We start from the raw sequence: 22,576 nt of genomic DNA on the forward strand, positions 1-22,576 counted from the left end.
GAACCTCACTGGTAAGAAAAGACAGGCAAGCCGAAACAATAGTCCAATATGATTTCCTACCGGGCAAATTCCCAAACGTTCAATCCACAAGTTGAATGATACCAAATTCATTCTCCACAGTGAGGATCAGGGATTGGAGAATGAGTGCCTGTGCACTGTTGCAAAAGCATCACGTGATGCAACTTTCTGAGGGACAAGTTGACAATATCTAGCACCTTTATAAATGCAAGGAGTCCTTGAGCAAGACTCTGTATGGAATTTACATTCTAGAAAAATATTAATGTAAGTTCACCAAGGTGATATATGTGATGTTCCTTGCAACAGTTTTTTTGAGTACAGAAAACAAAAGAAAACCAGGAAAAAAAGAAAGACTTTGAAGCAAGCAAGGTCTCTGAACAGGGGTCAAATTACTAGGTCAAAAGAAAGAGGCTGGAAGAGAAATAAGCAAAGCAGGAATCAAGTAGCACAACCAAGTTCTAGGTTAGCATTCAATAGCAGAAAAGGGAGGTGCCATCATGGCTCAGTGGAAACGAATCTGACTAGCATCCCAGAGGATGCAGGTTTGAGGTCTGGCCTTGCACAGTGGGTTAGGGATCCAACCCCTAGCCTGGGAACCTCCATATGCTGTGGGTGGGTTCCTAAAAAGACAAAAAAAAAAATAGCGGAAAAGTTGCCTTAGTGCCAGAAAAATGAGGGTACCCTGATGTTTTATCTCCCCTGCCCAGGCAGTCAGGCTCCTGAGCCAAGGTAAAGGGAGATTACGGGTAACTTTGTTCCTTCTCTGTATTTTTCAGGGTCCTTTCGGTTTTCTATCATGAGCATGGATTAATTTTTAAGGCAGTTGAGTAGTATCAACATGTAACCAACATGCCTGGATTCTCTAAAGTACTCCACAGGCACAAGCATTCTCCTACGTCTCCACGGGAGGGCAGCATAAGCACAGTCAGAAGCAGGAACAATGGCAAGGTATTGTATGAGGTCTGAAATCGAAGGCTGCTTGTTCAGTGGTTCATTTCGACATGCTGCTTGCACAAATTATTCATTAGATTGTTTATTCTTCAGATAAATGAATATACATTCATTGGAAAAACTAATATAGAAAAGACAGGTCACTTACAACCAGGGACAATCGGCATTTATCTTCACATTTATACATGTGATGAAAAGATGAAGCTACACATTTTTAAACAAAGTGTGCACCCCCCAGGAGCTCCCATTGTGGCGCAGCGGAAACGAAACCGACTGGGAACCATGAGGTTGTGGGTTCGATCCCTGCCCTGGCTCAGTGGGTTAAGGATCTGGTGCTGCGGTGGGGTCTGGTGTAGGTCGCAGATGCGGCTCAAATCCCACCTTGCTGTGGCTGTGCTGTAGGCCGGCAGGCAGAGCTCAGATTGGACCCCTAGCCTGGGAACCTCCATGTGCCTCGGGTGGGGCCCTGAAAAGCAAAAGCAAACCAAAACAATACAAACAAAAACAAAAACCCCACAAAGTTCGCACCCCCCATACAATTGCTTCCTAATCTATCTTTCACATCAACTGTCTCTTGAGCACTTCCCTGTTCCCCTAAGTTCTCTCACAGGGTGGTTTTGAAGGGCAGACTGCTGTCCCAGCCTGTGAACTCACTGTCCTGTGCTTACCTGATTGAAATTGGTCATTTTACTGGTTTAGCTGTCTTTAAAGTATAAAATATCTGCCATGTATAAAATATACAGGAAAAGTTGGATCACATCCCCTGTTCATCACTACTTTGAGTAGCAAAGTAGTGGAGTATCGTCTCTCAGTTTGACAGGTGTCTTAAACTCTCATGATTGAGATGTATTTGTATTATTTGTGTTTATTTGTATGATTTATTAGATTGATTTTTTTCAGCTTAATGACTGTACATTCATTCTAAAAACTTATACTGATGAGAAAAGTCACCTGTACTGAGGACATACCCTGACATTCATCGTCACATGTATACATGTGATGAAATGTGGAAGCTACACGTTTGTAAACAAACTTTGCACACCCAAGGCAACTGCTTCCTAATTTACCTTCGTCTCTTGAGCATTTCCCTGATTCCCTAAGTTCTCTGACAGGGCGGTTTTCAATGGCAGACGCGCGTCCTGGCCTGTGAACTCATCTTCCCGCACTCACCTGACTGAAATTGGTCATTTGGGTGGTTTTCACTGTTTTCAAAGTATAAAGGATATAAGTTATAAAGACATAAAAAATACAAACTGTATCCTACCACCCAGTTTACTACTACTCAAACTCGACCAATGTTAATGTTTGCCATTTTCACTTCAGTCATTTTCAAGAAAGAAAAGTTTACAAGGGGACTAGGGGGTTCCAATATCCCATCAATGACTGTCCTTCCATTGCCAAAGTCACCCAGGTCTGAAGCTGGTGTTTATGTTTCATAGCCTTGATCTCAGGCTTTAATTCCAAAACCCACCTAGTACTGTCCTCAGCTTTTAAATTCAACACATAAGTGTAATCCCAGGCGAATGTCTTAGATTCATTTCATGATATGACTGTGATTTATCATTACTGATTTAGACCATGCTATGTTTAACTGCTCTAATACATCATACTTCTGTAATAGACTTTATTAACCCATTTTACTGATATATTGATAAGCATTTGGGGGGTTTATAAACACTGAGAATCGCTGCTCTTGTGCTGGGACACTTTTGTTTGCCCAGGGCCTGGACCTAGGGAAGAAAGGAGGAGTTGGGGATTCCAGGAGAGGAGCGGCCCGATGGAAAGGCTGATCCCCTTCAACTCCACTGGCTGCTGCTGACTCACCCTCCTGAATTACCTGTTTAGAATTCAGCCTGTGGGGAAGGAGCCCATTTCCTCGTGGCCTCATTGTGGTAGGAGGCATGGCTTTCAGCATCTCTGAGATGAAGCATCTCTTCAAGTTCAGTGGCAACCCGTTTCATCTTTTGTGAACTTCCCATCCAAAGCATTCACATATTATCTGCTGGGCTTGGAACCCATGGTTCTGTGGCTGTGGGGCAGGTCCACAGCTATAGCTCCAATTAGACCCCTAGCCTGGGAACCTCCATATGCCACAGGTGTGGCCATCAAAAGCCAATAAAAAAAGAAAGATAAAAAGAAAAAACGTGAAACCATAAACAACATGGAAAGACAACCTATGGATTGGGAGAACAAAGCTGCCAACTATTCGACCAATGAGGGCTTAATTTCCGTAATGTACAAAATAGTTCCTACAACTCTAAATCAGAAAAATAAACAATTCACTCAAAAGATGGACAGAAGAAACAAACATTCCTACCAAGAAGACAGATGGCCAACAGGTACGTGAAAGGATGCTCACCTTGATAGTCCAGCAACTATCAAGTCAAGACACTGCCCTGGCTCCTGACTTTGGCTGGAAGACAGTCTGTGCCTCAGAGAAACAGACTCACAGGCATAGAAAACCAACTATGGTTACCAAAGGGCAGGGCAAGGGAAGGAATCAGGAATCTCAGATTCACAGATACTACCATATATAAAGTAAACAAGGACCTACTGGATGGCACAGAGAGTAATACTACGTATCTTACAATAACTTAGAATGGAAAAGGATTATAAAAAAATCGATATATGTACACATGTGTATAACTGACTCACTTTGCTGTACACCTGAAACTAACGCAATACTGTATATCAACTGTACTTCAACAAAAAATATGTCCTAAAAAGAACTGTGGTGATGGTTAACTCTGAATAACCTACAATTACTGAATTCTCCAATTTAAATGTGTCAGTGTTGCAGTACATACATATTAGAAAATAAAGATGGTATATCTATCTCCTGAGATGCACAGCATTACACCATCAATCCCTGGAAAACACCCTGGAAACTCAGAAACAAAAGACACTTTATTCAGTAACATCTTCTTGAGCAGCAGGATCAAGATGGTGGAGGAGTAAGACGTGGTGCTCACCTTCTCCCACAGACACAGCAGAAAGAAACCATCTACAGGGAGAACAACTGGCACAGAACACCTACTGAATGCAGGTAGCAGGCCTCAAATCTCCAAGAAGGGCAAGAAACCCTCTACATTACTGGGTAGAACAAAAGGAAAAAAGAGAGAGAGAGGAGAACAAAAGAAGAATCAGGCTGGGACCAGCACTCCTGAGAGGGAGCTGTGAAGGAGGAAAGAAACCCATGGCCTGGGGGACCACCTAATTATTGGGGAAAGCAGCCAAGCTGGAGGAGAAGCTCTAAGGCCAAGAGAAGAGCTCAGCAGCCAGACTCGGGAGGGCAAACAGAAGGAGAGTCTCACAGACCATGGCGACCAGCTCCCGGGACACCACAGCCTGAGACACCAGGGCAGGGGCTGGGAGCTGAGACTCAGGCTCCAGAGGTCAGTTCCAGGGAGAGGACTGGGGTTGGCTGTGTGGGGGCAGCCTCAGGGGCTAGGGAACGGTGCTCCACAGGCTGCAGAGCAAAGCACCACAGCTGAGCGAACCCAGGAGGAAGTCTGCGCCCACAGGAGATGCAAGGCACAATTGTTGGGGAGGGCGAGAGGAAGAGAGGTGGGACTGCCCCAGGAATCTCTTTCTCTGCACACGTGCGGGCTCTCGGGTAGAGGGACGCCTCGGGTACAGGTTCTGGGTGGTGGGTGCAAACTGCCACAGCCATCTCAGACTCCACAGGTGGGCATGGCCTGCCACCACTAGGGGTCCATAAACAGGCACCAACTGCAGCCCCAGTCACCTCAATGTCTGCAGCAACCAAGTGTCACCTGTTGCCCTCACTCCTCTGGGAACACACAACACCTTGCTCTTGCCACTTCCAAAGACTCCAGGCACGGCCTCCACCTCCCTGAGGGTCACTGCCACTTCCCAGGGCAATGCAACAACACCTTCTGTAAAAGCAAAGATAAACACAAGGAACAGCCAAAGGATAAACATCAAGATGTGAAAAAATGACATCAAAATCATACATTGTGGGGAAGGAAATTAAGAAAACCTAGAGTCTTTTTGTTTTTCTACCATGTGTTCAAGCTTATATGACTATCAGGATGAAGCAAGCAGATATAGGAAGGGGTTAACATGCTGGAGAAACAGGACAACCACAAATCAAAACCAAAACCAAAACATACATTCACAAAAGCTAAAAAGAATAGGACACAGGCATACAAGGAAATCATCCAACCAAACAAGGAAAGGAACAAAGAAGAAACACAGGATCACCTGGAAACCAAGGATTAAAATTGCAAGTAACACATACTTATCAACAATTACCTTAAATGCCAGTGCACTGAATGCTCCAGTAAAGAGACACAGAGTGGCAGACCAGATTAAAAAAAACAAGAGCCCACAATATGGTGCCTACAGGAGACCCACCTTAGGGCAAAGGACACATAGAAACTGAAAGTGAGGGGATGGAAAAAGATATTTCGTGTGAATGGAAAAGACAGGAAAGCAGGAGTTGCAATACTCATATTAGACAAAGTAGACTTTAAATCCAAGGCCAAGAGAAGGACAAAGAAGGATACTATTTAATGATGAAAGGATCCATTCAAGAAGAGGATATTACACTCATCAATATTATGCCCCTAATATAGGAGCACCCAAATACATACAATAAGTACTAACAGACATAAAAGGAGAAATTGTTGGGAATATGATAATACTAGGAGGTTTTTACACCCCACTCACATCCATGGACAGGTCCTCTAGATTGAAAATCAGCAGGAAACAGAGATCCTAAATGACACGATAGAACAGTTAGACCTAATTGCTATTTTCAGGACATTACATCCAAAAAAACCAGACTACACATTCTTTTCAAATGCACATGGGACATTCTCAAGGACTGACCATATACTGGGGCACAAAATGAAGCTCAACAAACTGAAGAGTATAGACGTTATTTCAAGCATCTTCCCTGACCACAATGGCATAAAACTAGAAATCAATGACAAAAAAAAAGAAAAGAAAAGAAATGAGAACAACTGACTACATAGAGACTAATCAACATGCTACCAAAACACCAATGGGGGGAGTTCCCTTTGTGTCTCAGTGGTACTGAGTCCAAGTAGTATCCATGAAGAGTCAGGTTTGGTCCTGGGTCTCACTCCGTAGGTTAAGGATCTAGTGTTGCCTAGAGCTGTGGTGCACATAGCAGACACCGCTTGGATCCAGGGTAGCTGTGGCTGTGGCCAGCAGCTACAGCTCAGATTAGAACCCCCTAGCCTCGGCACTTCAATATGACTTCATATGTGCTGCCATAAAAATACAAAATAATAACGATAAAATAAAATAAAATAAAAATAAGAAAAAACAAAACAAAACAAGGACTGAATGAGGAAATCAAAAGGGAAATTAAATAACACCTTGAGGCAAATGACAATGAAAACACAACCATTCAAGGAGTTCCCGTGGTGGCACAGTGGTTAACAGATCCAACTAGGAACCATGAGGTTATGGGTTCGATCCTTGGCCTTGCTCAGTGGGTTGGGGATCGGACGTTGCCGTGAGCTGTGGTGTAGGTCGCAGACACGGCTCGGATCCCGCGTTGCTGTAGCTCTGGCATAGGCCGGTGGCTACAGTTCCGATTAGACCCCTAGCCTGGGAACCTCCATATGCCGCGGGAGTGTCCCAAGAAATGGCAAAAAAGACCAAAAAAAAAAAAACCACAACAACACAACCATTCAAAAGCTGTGGGACACAAGAAAAGCATTTCCTAGAGGAAAGTTCACTGAGAAATCTCCAATCAAAAACCTAACACCTAACAGAATTAGAAAACAAACAAACAAAAGCTATAAAACCAAACATATAAAGATTCTAGAACTTAGACCCAGCATCCTTAAACTTTTCCAAAAGCTTTAAGAAGATGAAACACTCCAAAAGACACTCTATGAAGCCACCATCAACCTAATACCAAAACCAGACATCGATACTACCAAAAAAGAACATTAGAGGCCAATATCTTTGATGAATATAGGCACAGAAATTCTCAACAAAATTTTAGCCAACTGAAACCAACAACACATAAAAAAGATCATACACCATGACCAAGTGGGATTCATCCCAATCTCATAAAGATGGTTCAACCTCTTCAACATCGATGGTTCAACGTCAGTCAACGTCATACACATTAACAAAAGTCAAAGCCCCGTGATCATCTCCATAGATGCGCAAAAAGCACCTGTCCAAATCCCACAACCATCCATCATCAAAACGCCTACCAAAGCAGGTACAGAGGGAACATACCTTAACATACTAAAAGCCATTCATGACAAACCCACAGCCAATATAATACTCAATGGAGAAGAGATGAAAGCCTTCCTGCTAAATCCTGGAACAAGACAAGGATGCCCACTCTCACCACTTTTATTCAACACAGCATTGGAAGTCCTGGCCACAGCAGTCAGACAAACAGAAGAAATAAAAGGGATCCAAATTGGGAGAGAAGAGGTAAAGCTGTCACTGAATGCAGATGACAGGATACTATATGGAGAAAACCCTAAGGACGCCACACAAAAACTACTCAAACTGGTCAACAAATTCAGCAGAGCAGCAGGATGCAAGATTAACAGTCAGAAAGTGGTTGCCTTTCTGTATACTAGTGACAAAATATTAGAACAGGAATACAGAAAAAAAAATACTTTTTAAAATCGCACCTGGAGTTCCCGTTGTGGCTCAGTGGATCAAGAAAACGACTAGAATCCATGAAGATGTGGGTTTGATCCCTGGCCTCGCACAGTGGGTTAAAGGAGCCGGCATTGCATGAACTGTGGTGAAGGCTGCAGACGCGGCTCAGACCTGAGTTGCTGTGGCTGTGGTGTAGACCAGCAGGGGCAGCTCTGATTCCACCCTCAGCCTGGGAACTTCCATTTGCTATCAGTGCAGCTGTTAAAAAAAGCAGCACCCCCCAAAATTAAATACCTAGGAATACATGTGACCAAGGAGGTCAAAGACTTATATGCCAAGAGCTATAAAACATTAATCAAGGAAATGAAGAGGATTCAAAGAAAGACAAAAAATCGCATGCTCCTGGATTGGAGGAATTAATATCATTAAAATGGCCATACTACCCAAAGCAAACTAGAGATGCAATGCAATCCCTATCAAATTACCTGTGACATTTTTCACAGAACTAGAACAAATAATCCAAAAACGTATATGGAACCATAGGTGACCCAGAACTGCCAAAGCAATCCTGAGGACAAAAAAAAAAAAAAAAAAAATAAGCAGGAGGCATAACTCTCCCAGGCTTAAGACAACATCACAAAGCTACAGTAATCAGGGCACTGTGGTCCTGGCACGAAAACAGACAGGGACCAATGGAAGAGAACACAGAGCCCAGACATAAACCCAGACACCTACAGTCAATGCATCTTTGACAAAGGAGGCAAGGCCATCAAACCGGAAAAAGACACTCCCTTTAGCAAGTGGTGCTGGCACAACTGGACACCCGAGTGAAAACCAATGAAACTAGAACCCACCCTCACACCATGCCCCAAAATTCAAAATGGCTTAAAGACTTGGACATAAGACAAGACACCATGAAACTTCTAGATGAGAACACAGGCAAAACATTCTCTGGCACTGACTACACAAATGTTATAAACGTTTTGTAAGTCACTCTCCCAAGGCAATAGCAGTAAAAACAAACATAAACAATTGGGACCTAATCAAAGTTACAAGCTTTTGTACAGCAAAGGAAATCATAAAAAATACAAAAAGACAAACTACAGAATGGGAGAAAATAGTTGCAAATGATGCAACCAACACGGCCTTAACCTCCAAAATATACAAACAACCCATATAACTCAATAGCAAAATAAATAAATAAGTAAAACAATAGAAAAATGGGCAGAAGACCTAAATAGACATTTCGCCAAAGAAGTCATATGGATGGCCAACAGGTACAAGAAAAAATGCTCAACATCACTCATTATTACAGAAATGCACATCAAAACTACAATGAGGTACCACCACACACCAATCAAATGGCCATCATTAATAAGTCTACAAATAACAAAAGCTGGAGAGGGTGTGGAGAAAAAGGAACCCTCCTTCATGGCTGGTGGGAATGGAAATTGGTAGAGCCACTGTGGATAACAGTATGGATGGATGTTCCTTAGAAATTAAACATAGACGAACCATACGATCCAGTAATCCCACTCCTGGGCATGCATCTGGACAAATCTTTCATTCAAAAGGATACATGCAAACCTATGTTCACTGCACCCCTATTCTCAAGAGCCAAGACATGGAAACAACCGAAAGGTCCATCAACAGATGAATGGATTAAGGAGAAGTGCAACACATACATCATGGACTACTACTCAGCCATTAAAAAAACCCCAACTAATGCCATTTGCAGCAGCATGGATGGACCGAGAGATTCTCATACCAAGTGAAGTCAGTCAGAAATAGAAAGACAAACACCGTGTAATATCACTTACATGTGGAATCCAAAATATGGCACAGAGGAACCTATCTGTACCACTGAAAGTAACCCACAGACATAGAGAACAGACTAGTGGTTGCCGGGCGGGAGGGGCGAGGGAGTGGGATGGACTGGGAGATTGGGGTTAATAGATGCAAACTATGACATTTAGAATGGATAAGCCAGGAGGTCCTGCTGTATAGCCCAGGGAACTCTATCCAATCACTTGTGACAGAACATGAGGAAAGATGATATGAGCAGAAGAGTGTATATATACATACATACGACTGGGTCACTTTGCTGTACAACAGAAATGCAGAGAACATTGTAAATCAACTATAATCATAAAAATTTTAGGGGAGTTCCTGTCATGGCTCAGTGGTTAACAAATCCACCTATGAACCGTGAGGTTGTGGGTTTGATCCCTGGCCTTGCTCAATCAGTTAAGGATCCAGCATTGCCGTGAGCTGTGGTGTGGGTCGCAGATGAGGCTCAGATGCCCCGTTGCTGTGGCTGTGGTGTAGGCCAGCGGCTACAGCTCCAATTAGACCCCTAGCCTGGGAACCTCCATATGCTGCGGGTGCGGCCCTAGAAGACACGCACACCCAAAGGACAAATAATAATAATAATAATAACAACAAAAATTTTAGAAAACAACATCCATCTGAAACAAACACTTAACTCTTGAAAAGTACAACACTAGAGGGTGTTTGTGTTGTAGCTCAGTGGTTATAAACCCAACCAGTATCCATGAGGATGAGGGTTTGATTCCTGACCTCGCTCTCTGGGCTAAGGATCTGGTATTCCCATGAGCAGTGGTGTAGGTTGCAGAGGTGGCTCGGACCTGGCGTTGCTGTGGCTGTTGCATGGCTCGGCAGCTATAGTTCTTACTTGATCCCCAGCCTGGGAACCTCCACATGCCACGAATGCAGCCTTAAAGAGATTTTTAAAAAAATGAAACACTAATGCAGTTTTTCTTGGCCTTAGTGTGGTGAGGCCACTTCCGAATCATTTGTGGGGCTTCAACAAAAGACAAGTGCTCCCCCCTTGGCCCCAGCAAACCACCCCTCCACTGGCCCTGGAGTCCCCACCACCTACTTGTTAATCAAAGCACTAGAAGAGTTCACTAAGAAGAAGGAACCAGACTCAAAAACTCTTCGTTATCATAGTTGTGTAAGGTTTTTCCAGAAGTACACATACACAATGGAATATGATTCAGCCACAAAAAAGACGGAAATACAGCCATTTTCAGCAAGATGGATGAACCTAGAGATGATCATACTAAGGGAAGCAAGTCAGGTAAAGACAAAAACCATACTATATCACTTTCATGTGGAACCTCATAAAAATGTGACAAATAAAATGATCATATGAAGAGAAGTAAGACAAAGACAAATACCACATGAGACCACTAATACATGGACTCCAATTTCAAAATGACACAAAACAACTTATCCACAAAATGGAAACGGACTCAAAACTTCTAAACCGAACTTAAGGTTACAAAAGGGGAAACGACAGGGGAGGAATAAACAGGGAGGCTGGGACTGGCACATACACAGTACCATATACAGAATCGATAAGTAACAAAGACCTACTGAACAGCACAGGGAATCTACTCAGTCCTCTGTGATGGCCTATATGGGGAAGAATCGGCAAAGGAATGGATGTATGGATGTGGCTAACTGACTCACTTTGCTGTACAGGGAGGCTGGGACTGGCACATACACAGTACCATATACAGAATCGATAAGTAACAAAGACCTACTGAACAGCACAGGGAATCTACTCAGTCCTCTGTGATGGCCTATATGGGAAAGAATCGGCAAAGGAATGGATGTATGGATGTGGCTAACTGACTCACTTTGCTGTACAGCTGAAACGAACCCAACACGGTAGGTCAACTCTATACCAGTAACTTTGATTTTTAAAAAATGATACAAAAGAACTTATTCGCAAAACAGAAACAGACTCATGGATCTCAAAATTAAACTCATGGTGACCAAAGGGAAAACAGGGGGTCAGGGATAAGTTAGGAGTCTGGGATTAACATAGACACACTACTATACATAAGACAGGTAACTAACAAGGACCTTCTGTAGAGCATAATGAACGCTACTCAATATTCTGTAATAACACATGGGGAAAAGAATCTAGAAAGAATGGATATAAATGTATATGGAAAGTGAATCCCTGTGTTGCACCCCTGAAACTAAGACAACACGGTAATACATCAACTCTATTCCAATAAATTTGAAAAGACGAAAATTAGTAATAAAAAACAAAAGTTAAAGAAAGATTGTTCCAGAACTTCTAGCCTGGGTGACATAAGCTTGGAGTTACAGAAAAGACATATAATTATCCTAGAGAGGCATGGAAATCAGTGTTCAGCTAAACTGCTTCTATTCCTAAAAGAGGGCACTTCCAGCCCAGCAGAAAGTTCAGTCAGGCAGCTGGATACTAACTACACACAAATCCACCACCTCTCTTGGACCTACAGTAGGGACTCAGCAATGAGAATCCAAACACAGTCCCGGCATAAAAGCAGCCAGCTCTCCACTCCCTGGCAGTGAGCTCCATATGAAAAGGGCAGGGACCTGTCTGAGGAAACCCCCCACTTTCCTAAGAGCCAAAAACAAGAGATGGACACAGTCCATCCTCCCGGGTGGGGAGGCTCCAAGTCACAGAGTCTTTGAACTTTCTGGGTTCATGTGTTAGCTTCATGCGATTCGAAGCACAGTACATCTGATAAAAGGGTAAATGAAGAAAAAGGGGGGAGGGGACCCGCACATATTAAGATGGCTGCATTTCCCTGTGTGTATAGTACACATACAAAGAAAACCTCTGTAAATGATACAGCTGGCAGGTTGAGGGAGTGCTTGCTGAAACACTCAAGGAGATGCCTGCTGATGTAGGCAGTTTACCACAAAAGGCATCCAGGGCTAGGATGGACCTACCGTTGGATGGAGGGATAGATAGGTGAAAAGGAAAGAGCATCACATGGTTATGGTAGATTCTTGGTGGGTTACTTGCAAAATGTTTCAACCTAGTTGAAAGTTCAGAGATTGTTATAATAAAATGAAGGGGAATACACAAGCAACGAACAACAAACCCCAAAACCCATATGAAGTATAATTCCAACTTTAAAAATACAAGCTGAAAAAAGATGGGGAAGAAATAGGCTACAATTCTCACTCGGGTGCAATTAAATGGGGTTTTTAATTTTTTCATTCTCCACACACTGATCACGGTCTTGTTTCCAGGATCCACATACTACGTTTTCCATAATACAAGTAGCATCAGCTGCCCTCTGGCCTGGGCAGGAAGCATCTGGGCAGCAGCATCTCCCACCTGTGCTCCCCTCTCCTCACCCTCGCCTTGAACACCCGCTGGGGCCCCGGAATCTTCTCAATACACCTTGAGATATGTGTCCCCTTGGCTTCCCAGGGATGACCAAACCTCAGGCTGACTCATGTGTTTTGCTCCCAGCTGCAGCCCCACCTGCAACTTTGCCCAGCACTGTGCTAACCTCTCCCCCTTCATTCAACCACACTCTCTGGCTTCCTAGCTTCTGTGGGTTATCTACGTTTCTTGTTTCAAGTGATCTTTCTCCAAAAGCTAAAAACGGAACACTTTCAACTTTTTCTATGTCATAAAGTAAAATTCATGCAGGGCAAAACATTTTAAATCAAGAAACAAAGACTAGAAAACGGCAATTGAGAAATGTGCAACATACATGACAAAGGGCCAAATTACCTAATCCATGCAGGGCTCAAAATCTAAAGTTAAAACAAGTTGACAAATCCAAAAGAAGAAGGACGATGTAAGCAAAGTTACAAAGAGACAAAAATTAGCAACAAACGGAGGAAATGTGGAACCTCACTGGTAATAAAAGAAAGGCAAACCAAAGCAATCATCAAGGGCATTTCTTACCTGGGAAATTGCCAAAAGGCCAATCCACAGGTTGAATGATACCGAATTCATCCTCCAATGGGAGGATCAGGGATTGGAGAATGAGTGTCTGTACACTGTTGTAAAAGCATCAAGAGATGCCCCTTTCTGAAGGACAATTTGACGATATCTCGTGTATTTTTAGGTGCAAGGAGTCCTTGAGAAAGACTCTGGAATTTACACTGTCGAAATATTTATGTCACTTCATCAAGATCATATATATGATGTTCACTGCAATGTTTTATTTTTGTTGTTGTTTTCAGCATGGCAAACAATACAAAAACAACAAACAAAAGAAAGACCCTGAAGCAAGCTACGTCTCTGAACAGGGATCCAATTACGAGGCACTTGGAAAAATGAAGAGGCTTGAAGAGAGATAAACAAAGCAGGAATCAAGTAGCACAACCAAGTTCTAGGTTAGCACTCAAAGAGCAGAAAAGTTGACTTACTGCTGAAAGAACCACTGCACCCTGATCACGAATCTCCCCTGCCCAGAAACTCAGGCTCCTGAGCCAATGGTAAAGTGAGACTATGGGTGACTCTGTTCTCTCTTTATATTTCTGGGATCCTTTTAGTTTTCTATAATGAGCATGTCATCTTTTAAGTGAAGTTGTGCAGTATCCACATGTAAAGAACACGCCTGGATTTTATACATTACTCTACAGGCAGGAGCATTCTTCTATTTCTCCACAGGAGAGCAGCATACGCACAGTCAATTAGCAGGACCAAGCTTTTCAAGGTGTTGGGTCTGAAATTGAAGGCTGCTCTTCCGTGGTTGATATTGACATGCTGCGGGCCCAAATCATTCATTAGATTGCTTATTTCCCAGAAAAATGACTATATAGTCATTTTCAAAAATTGATATATAGGAGAAAAGACAAGTCACCTATTACCAGGGCAACCTGCCATTTATGCTCATATTTATACATGGGGTGAAAGAGAGGAAGCGACCTGGTTTTAAACAAAGGGTGCGCCCCCAATGCATTGTTTCCTAATCTCCCTTTCACATCAAACGTCTCTTGAGCCTTTCTCTGTTTCCCTAAGTTCTCTGACAGGGTGGATTTTAAAGGCAGCCTCGTGTCCCAGCCTGTGAACTCACTGTACTGGGCTTACCTGATTGAAATTGGTCATTTCCGTGGTTTAGCTCTCTTTAAAGTAGCAAAGATTTCTCATGTATAAAATAGACATGGAAAACTATATCGTCTCACCCTATTCATCACTACTTCGAGTGCTGATGAACTGGAGTATCAGCTATCAACTGAACAGGTGCCATTTAGCCTCATGATTGAGAGGTACCCCTGTTCATTGAGACCCAGTTGATTATAACTGCTCTACGATTAGTATAAATTAGACACAGAATTTCTACACATATATTATTGATTTATTAACACATTTATTCCAGGAAAGGAGTGGCCGACTGGAAAGGCGGATCCCCTTCAGCTCCGTTGGCTACTGCTGACTCACACTCCTAAATTACGCGTTTAGAAGTCAGCCTGTGGGGAAGGAGTCTATTCCCTCATGTCCTCCACGTGGTAGGAGGCTTGCCTTTCAGCATGTCCCAGGTTAAGCATCTTTTCAAGCTCAGTGGCAACACAGTTTGTCTTGTGAATTTCCTATGGGAAACCATTGCTTATTATCAGCTTGGGTTCTTTACGTCTTCCTTATTGATCTGCAGATATTTTATTCCAGGTCTGATTCATGAGGGGTCTCTAGAGGAAGCACGTGGCAAGCACAAACCCTGCAATTAAGGGGAGCTTCCTGGGGGCACTGCTGAGCAAGAAAGTGGAGGTTGGGGGCAAGCCGGGTGGGCGGGTGAGGCGCCCAAGCCGGGCAGCAGAGGGCAGTGTTCAGCACCTCAGGCCTCAGGTAGCAAGGCCAGGGAGGGCGACCATTCTCCCTGGGTTTCTGGGCCTTTCTGCGTGGATGGCCGGCCAGTGGGCAGCCCGGGGGGCTGGAGGGAGGAGGCATAAGAGACAGGGAACTGGGTGCTCCCAGAACCCTCTAGGCCCCTCCGCCTTCTGCTTCCTGTGCTCCCCTTACAGGGTGACAGACCCAGGGAGCCTTCCCCTGGGGCCGGGGAGTTTTGCTGCATCTCAGGAGGGAGGAGGGCAGCCCCCAGCAGCCCCATGACAGCCGCCTCCTAACTCAGGGCTCCTCTGCTCTGCTGCGTGCCCCATACGTGCAGGTGGACAGCGCCCTGGTCACATGGCCCTGGGGGAACCAGGCAGCTGCTCTCAAGTCCAGACCCTGCCCTGGCTGCTTCTTCGGATGGAATGCAGACTGTGTCTCCACGGCTCGGGGGCCTTAGCCAGGACGTGCCCACCATACTCGGGCAGGCAGACCCCTTAGCCTGCAGGAGGAGGCACACACAGAGCCTTCCCAGTTTGGGACGGGACAGGAGTGAGCAGAGCCCAGCTCAAGCCAGCTGTCCTCCCAGGAGCTAAGCTCTGGTGCAGGCGGGAGCCAGGGCCCTCAGCACACCCCCTGCCTTCAACTCTCCCCTGGGAGGCCCGCCTGGAACCAGGGGGTCAGGAGGGCCCACCTCCGCCATCCTGGTCCCGAGGGAATGGGGGATGATGGGACCAGACAGGGCCCAGGAAGGGCATCGGGCGCTGTGCATGGTTTGTGCTCTGTTCAGTTCTGCTCTCACCACGAGCCTTGTCTTTCCCTCCATAAGCTCGGTCTGGGTGATAGTGATGTTTTGCTGTGTGTTCAGACTTGCTTTGAACATTCCTAACGAGGCAGAAGCTCAGACCTTCCGTCATGGGGAGTTGCTTCCCAGAGCAAGAGAAGGAGCTGGATTTCCCTTCCCGAAGCACGCCCAGCCCTGAAGGGCTGGGTTCCCTCGGGTACCAAGGAGGCTGAGGGAGGCTGGGGAGGCAAGCCCAAGCCTTCACCACAGGGGAGACCAAACGAAAGCAAACGCTCACAACTCAACAGGGGAAACCGCACCGTCCAACCGGGAAGCAGGCAGGCGACACCAAGAGACATTTCACTCAAGAGGACAGACCGATGACAAACACATGGAATGACCGGCAACGTCACTGGCCGTGTGGGAAACACAAAGGAAAACCACAAGGACAGGCCATCACACACCTGCTACAAAGGCCGAGATGGAAAACAAAACCGTGACAGCGCCAAGTGCTCAGGAGGATGCGGAGAAACCCGACCTTCCGACCATGAGGAGGAGGAAACGAGAAGGGCACAGCCCCTGCAGAAGATGCTCTGGCGGGGTCTTAAAAACCTGACCATACACTCACCGTGTGCCCAGCAGCCCCAGCCTGGGGGGTCCCGAACCAGGCTGGTTTGCCCGACGATGCTCAGGAAAGCAAAACGCTGAGACGCCGAGGTTCGCGGCCAACACAGGGGTCCCTCCCAAAGCAGCCAAGCCAGGAGACAGGAAAACCGGCGTCAGACCCACCTCCCCAGAGGCACGGGGGTAACGGATTAAGCAGCAGCGCGTTCTGAACCCTTGGTTGGAGAGCAGGGAGCGCGCAGACCGGAGCGATGATGGGAAAAGGTGTGGGACCCCTCGTCTTGCGCAGGCGTAACGAAGCTACAGGCCCTGCAAGGGCCAAAGGGCCCTCGCGCATGCCCAGTTGCAGGGGCCAGGACCCTCTCCCCCCTGAATTAAGCAGCTCAGCTCTAACTAGACACAGCTGACTCCGAGTCCTGGCCAACGACTCAGGCAAACCCCTCATTGTTGAGGCTCCCTGCTGCCTGGAGAACCTGCAAGGCTGTCTGAGCCACAATTAAAACGACCTCGATCGCTGAAGGCAGGTTACAGGGGAAGGGGAGTTAAGGCACAGTTACCCACAGGTTCCTGGACATTGATCCCAGAGAAAGGAAAACTTAGGTCCACATAAAACCTGTATGCGATTACTCATAGCAGCTTTATCTGTGACACCTAAAACCTGGAAACACACGAAATGGTCTCTGACCTATGGATACTGAAACTGTACTACATTTATACCATGGATGGGACTTAGCAGTAAAAACAACAATAGCAAATGTGAACTTCTGATACATGCGGTCACACTGATGGATCCCAGGGGCATTATGCTGCACGAAAGAAAAAATCCAAACAGTTACACGTGACGTCATCCCATTTATATAACACTCTGGACATGAGAACATCACTGAGCTGGAGAAAATAGCAGTGGTGGCCAGGCGTTAGGGATGGGGCGTGGGGGGGGGGGGGCGTGGGGACGGTGTTAAGGGGCAGCAAGAGACAGATGTCTGTAGTAAGGGAACAGCTCTGTATCTGCTCGTGACCACACGCACGAGTACGTGTGAGGGCCGAGGATTATACACACGCACTGTAGCAATGTCAACGTCCTGATGTGAGGGTCTACTGTGGTCACGTGAGATATAACCGCGGGGGGATCTGGGACTATGGCAGGGGAGAGGCACCAGCAATTTTTCTTCCCACCTCAACAGCAATTGCACTGGCAGAGTCTATCTGATGTAGCTCTTTGGAACTCAGGTGTAGCCAAGGCTTGCCAGCTCCAGTGGACGACTCGGACGGTAAACTGTGGTTAAATTCAGTCACTTCCAGCTCTTAGTGTAGTAGCAGCTATGGGTCTCAACCCTTAGCCCTAAGGCAGGCAGCTGAGCCCAGGGTCCTAGAGCAGCTTGCACACAACTCCTGGGGCTAAGTGGGTAAAACACATGCTCCAACTAGACGCTGTCTCCCTGAGACTCAGTTTAGATCCAAAGAAACAAAGACATTGAATGTGAAAGGATGGAGAGTTCCCGTCGTGGCTCAGTGGTAAGGAACCTGACTAGTACCCACGAGGATGCAGATATGGGCCTCACGCAGTGCGTATAGGATCTGGTGTTACCACGAGCTGTGGTGTAGGTGGCAGAAAAGGCTCGGGTCTGGTGTTGCTCTGGCTGTAGCTTTGTCTGTCAGCTGCACTTCCGATTTGAACCCCATCCTGGGAAATTCCATGTACACCACGTGCATTCCCGCCCCCCCCCCAAAAAAAATAAGTGAAAGCATGTAAGAAGGTATTGCCTGAAAATAACCAAAAGAGAGCAGGAGTGGCGCAGCCTTTTGCAAGGATGCTTCCGGCCACAGTAGAGAAGGGCCTCTGTTTGAAGTTTCTGGTGGCAGTGAATACACCTGCTTGGGGTTGAGGAGGTGTGAGCAGGGGAATGAGGGACACCATGATCCTCGATCCCAGGGCCTTGGCAGGAGCCACTTAGCCCTTCCGCTGTCCCTCTCCTGGTGTGGGAAGCTCTCTGGGCACATGGCTCAGCCACCAAGGGCCCAGGCTCATAGCCAGGAGGAGCCGGCCACTTAGGAGTCCTGGGACCTGGGGCGGATGGCTCAAGTCTCCGAGCCTCGGGCCCTGCAGTGATGGGAAGATGGCTTCATGGAGCTGGGACAGTGAAATGAGGGGCATGGCATCTGGCACGGGGCCCTGCCTCAGCAGGCACATCAAATGATGCAACTTCCTCAAGGACCATTGGACAACATCAAGCGTATTTTTAAGTGCGTGGAGTCCTTGAGCAGGACTCTGTTTGGAAGTTACATTGTAGAAATATCGATGTAATGCCACCAAGATGATATATATGATGTTCATTGCAACAACGTCTTAGCACCGCAAGCAAAACAAATGCAAAAAACGGAAGAAGGAACCTGAAGCAAGCAAAGTCTCCAAAGAGTGGTCAATTACTATGTATTTATAAAAGGAAAGAGGCTGGGAGAGAGACCAACAGAGTGGGAATCAAGTAGCCAAAGCAAGTTCTCCTTAGCACTCAAAGAGCAGAAAAGTTGACTTACTGCTGAAAGAATGACCGCACCCTGATTCTTCTCTCTCCGGACCAGGAAGTCAGGATCCTGAGCCAATGGGAATGTGAGAATATGGGTACTGTTTCTTTCTTTGCATTTTCGGGGTCCTTTCAGTTTTCTCTCATGAGCATGGCTTAATTTTTAATGCAGTTGTGTAGTAACAACATGCAAAGAGCACGCCTGGATTGTATAAATGACTCTCCATGCAGAAGCATCCTTCTATTTGTCCACAGGAGGGCAGCATAAGCACAGTCAGTAGCAAAACAATCTCAAGCTATTGGGTCTGAAAGTGAAGGCTGCTGTTCAGTGGTTGATTTTGACATGCTACTTGCACAAATTACCCATTAGGTTGTTTATTTTTCAGATAAATGACTCTATTCATTGTAAAAACTGATAGAGAGGAGAACGGGCAGGTCACCTATAATCAGGGACAATCTGGCATCTATCTTCACATTTAGATATCTGACGAAAAGAGGTAACTACATTTTTGTGTGTGTTTGTGTGGGTCTTTTTAGGGCCACACCCGCTGCACAGGGAAGTTCTAGGCTGGAGGTCGAATCGTAGCTACAACTGCAGGCCTACACCACAGCCACAGCCATCCCAGATCCGAGCCGCATCTGAAGACTTCACCACAGCTTATGGAAAGGGCAGATCCTTAACGCACAGTGCCTGGTCGGGATTGAACCCGAGTCCGGGTGCTCACAAGATGCTACCAATCCCATTGCACCACAGCAGGAGCTCCCACAATCAGTTTTAGAATACATATACATATTTCGGAAGTATGGTTGATTTACAGTACTGTGTTAGTTTCAGGTGTACAGCAATGTGATTCATTTGTACACACAGAGGTCTATATCTATATTCTTCTTTTATAATCCTTTTCCATTCTCGATTGTTGTAAGATATGGAGTAGTGCTCTCTGTGCCAGGCATCACATCCTTGTTGTTTATTGTATAAGGCGTAGTGTCTGTTCATCCCACAATCCTAATTCCCTCCCTTGCCCTGCCCTTTGGTGACCATAGGTCTGTCTTCTAGGTCTGTGAGTCTGTCAGAGACACAGACTGCATTCCAAAGCAGCAGCCAGGGCAGGGTCTGGACTTGACAGCAGCTGCCTGGCTCCCGCAGGGCCACGTGACCAGGGCGCTGTCCACCTGCACGTGTGGGGGACGCAGCAGAGCAGAGCAGCCCTGAGTTAGGAGGAGGCTGTCATCGGGCTGCCTGGGGCCGCCCTCCTCCCTCCGGAGGGTGAGACGGTATCTAGAAACTGGAGGGAGAAAACCAAACGGAGGACCTAACGCAACCATCCCATCAGGCTTCCCCCCGGGCCTCAGACACCAAAGAAACGGGAGAACCAGACCCCAGCAGGGAAGAAGGCCCTGGGCTCAAGACAACTTGAGGAGCGGTTAAACCTCAAAAGAAACAGAGCCAAAAGGACCGTTACAATTCACACTCAAGGACCTAAATGCTCCTTCCCTTTCCCAAGCCCTCGTCCCTCTTTTGATCAGGTGAGCACAGTAAATTGAGTTCGCAGGCCGGGACACGCGGCTGCCATTGAAAACCACCCTGTCAGAGAACTTAGGGAGACAGGGAAATGCTCAAGGGACTTTTGATGTGAAAGGCAGATTAGGCCGCAATTGTGTGAGGGGCGCACACTTTGTTTAAAAACATGCAGCTGCCACTTCTCATCACATGGATAAATGTGAAGAGAACGTCAGGTCGTTCTTCAGTATAGGTGACTTTTCTCCTCCGTATAAGGTTTTACAAAGAACATATAGTCATTTGCCCGAAAAAAAATATACCATCTCATCAATACTTTGTGCAAGCAGCCTGTCAAAGTCAACCACTCAACAGCAGCCTGAATTTCAGACCTGGTACCTTGAAATCCCTCCTGCTATTGACGGTGCTCATGCTGCCCTCCTGTGGACAAACGGAAGAATGCTTCTGCCTGGAGAGGAATGCAGAGAATCCAGGCGTGTTCTTTACATGGTGGTCCTACACAACCTCATTCCAAAGGAATACATGCTTGGAGTTAAGGAACCCAACTAGTATGCACGAGGAGGCGGTTCGATCCCTGGGCCCACTCAGAGGGTTAGATCCGGGATTGCCTTGAGCTGTGGTGTTGGTTACAGACCCAGGTCGGATCCCTGGTTGCTGTGGCTGCGGTATAACAGGGCTGCAGCTGCGGCTCTCATTTGCCCCCTACCCTGGGAACTTCCATGTGTCAGACAGAGGTGCGGCCCTAAAAAGACAGCAATACAAATAAAAACCACCCTGTCAGAAAACTTAGGCTGAACGGGCAACACTCAAGAGACATTTGATGTGAAAGGTAGATGAGGAAGCAACTGTAGGGGGCGGGGTGGGGGGTGGGTGCACACTTTGTTGGAAACCGTGGTGCTTCCTCTCTTCAACCCACGAGTAAACGTGAAGATGAACGCCAGATTGTCCTTGGTTATATGACTTCGGTTTTCTCCTCTATATCAGTTTTTAAAAGGTATGTAGGCTCATTTATCTGAAAAATATACACTCTCCTGACTAATTTGTCCAAGCCGCATGTCAAAATCAACCTCTGAACCGCAGCCTTCCATTTCAGACCCAATACCTTGAAGTTGTTTTTGCTGCGGACTGGGCTGATGCTGCCCTCCTGTGGACAAATAGAAGAATGCGCCTGCATGGATCGGTATTTATAAAATCCGGGCGAGTTCTTTTCATGTTCTTCGTGTTCTTTACAACTGCATTAAAAATTAAGCCATGCTCACTATAGGAAACTGAAAGGAGCCCCAGAACGACAAAGAAAGAAACAAGTTCCCCATAATGTCACGTTACCATTGGCTCGGGAGCCTGAGTTCCTGGGCAGGGGACATCAAAGACCCGGGTGCAGGCATTCTTTCAGCATCCAGTCAGCTCTCCTGCTATTTGAGTGCTCACCTAGAACTTGGTTTTGCCTCTTGATTCCTGCTTTGTTTCTCTCTCTTCAAGTCTCTTTATTTTTACCAGTACCTCGTAATTCGATCCCTATTCAGAGACTTTGCTTGTTTTAACTTCTTTGGCTTTTATTTTTGTTTTGCTTGCTGTGCTTAAAAAAAAAGGTCCAGTGAACATTAAATCTAATCTTTGAGAAATTACAAAAGACTTCTACAATGTAAGCTCCAAACAGAGGCTTGCTCAAGGACTCCACCCATTTATAAATTTACTAGATATGGTCAAATTGTAGCTACAAAGTTGGTTGATGTTTGGGTAGTTAGTATCCAGCTGCATAACTGAATATGCTGCTGGGCTAGAAGTGGTCTTTGTTAGGTGTAGAAATTATTTAGCTGAACACTGTTTCCCGTGCCTCTCTAGCATAGTTAGACCGCTTTTCTCTGACTCCTGACTAGCGTCACCCTGGCTAGTCAAAAACAATCTTCTTAAAATTCATTTTC

This window comes from Phacochoerus africanus, chromosome X (assembly GCF_016906955.1).
Source record: "Phacochoerus africanus isolate WHEZ1 chromosome X, ROS_Pafr_v1, whole genome shotgun sequence".
Taxonomy (NCBI): Eukaryota; Metazoa; Chordata; class Mammalia; order Artiodactyla; family Suidae; genus Phacochoerus; species Phacochoerus africanus.